Genomic DNA, 2407 nt, shown 5'->3' on the forward strand with positions numbered 1-2407 from the left:
TACTCCCAGGTGCAGTGGCGCTGGTCGCACTTTTCATGAGCGAAATTTCCCCGCGTCGCCGTGATGCCAACCGCATTCTATCGGCCGGTTGGAAGTTAGCGAACTTTAAGGCAGAAGATAAGTTATGAGAAGCTTGCTTTTATATAACGCTGCAGAGCCGGGCTGTCACGTGCTCGAGGTCCGCGTTGAATGTTTTCTGTTCCCGTGGTTCGACAAAGATGTGTTTGATTGAAGACATTTTTCGAGTGTCATCGTTTGTTTTGTTGGGAACATTTCCGAATGCAATCAGTCAGCTTGTTTCGGATACCCGACGAGGGATTTCTCCCAACTTTTGTCGATGTGAAAGCGTATAGCCAGCACAGTGAGTCACCGAGGGTTGGAAGACGAGAACACGGGTGGTGTGGCACCGGATGGCGATCGTGTACAAATTAAAAAAAAATCAGTACCATTCCAATCAGGGAAGGTGTATGACCAGCGTAGCTGTATATGTGGGCCCAATAATGGCGACCTGTCTATTGCCGTGTGTCAAACGCCGTATGCACATAAATGGAAGGCGAGGCGTGACTGGTCGTTCCTCCACGATGTTGAGCTTCGGAAGATGATGAGGCAACGAGGGGTATACATACCCATGTATCGTTTCAAAACGCGGCACGACACCGTTTACTAACTAATCCCCGCACGTAGAACAGACACGCACCTCACTGCACTCCGAGGGCACACTTTGCATCACCGTAGCCAAGGCGATCGTGCGTTGGTCTACGTCCCGCAGTGCGGTAATGGTTGTGATGTCACTCGAAAACTACAAGCGGTCACACACAACACAGGCCACATAAAATTAGTTCCCCACAAACTCCCTCTGAAACCTGGCTGTTGCTCCAGTGAAACGTTCCAAGTTTGCGGTATCGGGGCCACATGGATGGTTTACATTTCTTTCTGCCTTGCAGTCCTGGCGGGCCGCGCACTTACGGGACCGCCACCACGGGAGAGCGGAAGGGAATGAAAGGAGATACGCAGGCGCTTGGAACGGCGACAAAGAGAGGGCGGTGCGAACGTAGACATGGCCGACGCGGGTCAAAGTGTAGTATCTGTTCTTATCAGCTTAATATCTGATACGGGTTGTATTTGGACCTAAGATGGCGGAGTGCTTAAAGCCTGCTTCACCTCCGCCGCGCGTCGGCCCGGTTTTGCACTACCTTCGGGATCGGCCCACGTATGGGGGAAAATTCTCGACCTACACGGCTCGATAAACGCACGCGATTTTTTCCAGAACCTAGCCATACACAGCTTCGCTGTAAAAGTACCGCAGGGAACAAATAAGAAACTGCTCTCATGAATTGTGGCCTAGTTCCAGCATCCTTGTGTTTCCCTAAGAAAGCAGCCATTTTGCTGACTTCGACCAGACCCCAAGTTGACTTCGTTCGTGTTGGCAGTCTCTGCGCATGAAAATTAAGAATGTCGCTTTGGGTTTGAGCTTGTTACGCTCACGATTGTGTCTTCTTCGCGTTCTAGGTTCATCTCATTAAGACTTCCTGTCGCTTAGCGTGTATATGCCATGGTTGATTGCTCGAGGCGTGTATTTGACGGGACAGTACTTTGCTAACGCTAACCCGTCGCATACCATTAAGTTAAACGGAAATGCTATGTAGGTCCTACTGAACCAGACATTCACATAACAGTGGTATACTTGAGAAACTTCACCTGAACATTGCTCGGGGAATGGGGTGGGTGGCGGGGGGGGGGGGAGGTTGAGCATAACTGGAGTTGTATATTCCCTAGTGCCAGTCAAGCTATTATACATAGAACTATGAAAACGGACCACTGTCATCATTTGTCTAGCTTCGGCCTTCGGCATTTCCTCCTCTCTTTGCGCTCCTTGACATGAGCCCCTTCCGTTCATGTGCGTTGGTCATGCGCCTGCGTTTCTCTCTCATTTCGTACGTGTGTATATAATTGCTACGCTCTTCCATACCTGTATATGCACACATGCCCGGCACGCGGAACGAGCCGCGAGCGCTTTCTGCCGCCTGGGCGATTTTTCATGTTGAACGCGTCCAGAGCACGCACGGGGAGACGCTTTAATTTGCGTGCCGGAGCAGCTTAGGAGGCGGCTCTTTCGACTGCTCGGAGATCTCGATCGCCATTCCCAATGGTAATGGACTCCCTCCCTCCAGCCGCCGCTCTATTCGCCTTTCGCTCTGTGGTTCGCCTTTTTTTTAAACGTTTCAGTTTTGTTGCTCCCACTCCATCCTCCACCGCTCTCTCTCACCCATACAGACACACACACGCTCCTCGAAAGTATCCTGGTTGTGACACGGGTCCGTATGTTTTCTCCCTGCAGCTGGATTGTATAGTTACCGTGTAATTGTTGCTCGCTCGTCCGACCCGCGATTCGCGGAAACTGTTGAGA

General features: G+C 51.1%; 1 pseudogene; it reads left to right on the forward strand.

Moving 5' to 3' along the window:
- Positions 1–1057: 1057 nt before the first annotated feature.
- Positions 1058–1215, forward strand: LOC139059754 (U2 spliceosomal RNA; annotated as a pseudogene).
- The last annotated feature ends 1192 nt before the right edge of the window (positions 1216–2407 follow it).

Source organism: Dermacentor albipictus, chromosome 4, assembly GCF_038994185.2.
Source record: "Dermacentor albipictus isolate Rhodes 1998 colony chromosome 4, USDA_Dalb.pri_finalv2, whole genome shotgun sequence".
Taxonomy (NCBI): domain Eukaryota; kingdom Metazoa; phylum Arthropoda; class Arachnida; order Ixodida; family Ixodidae; genus Dermacentor; species Dermacentor albipictus.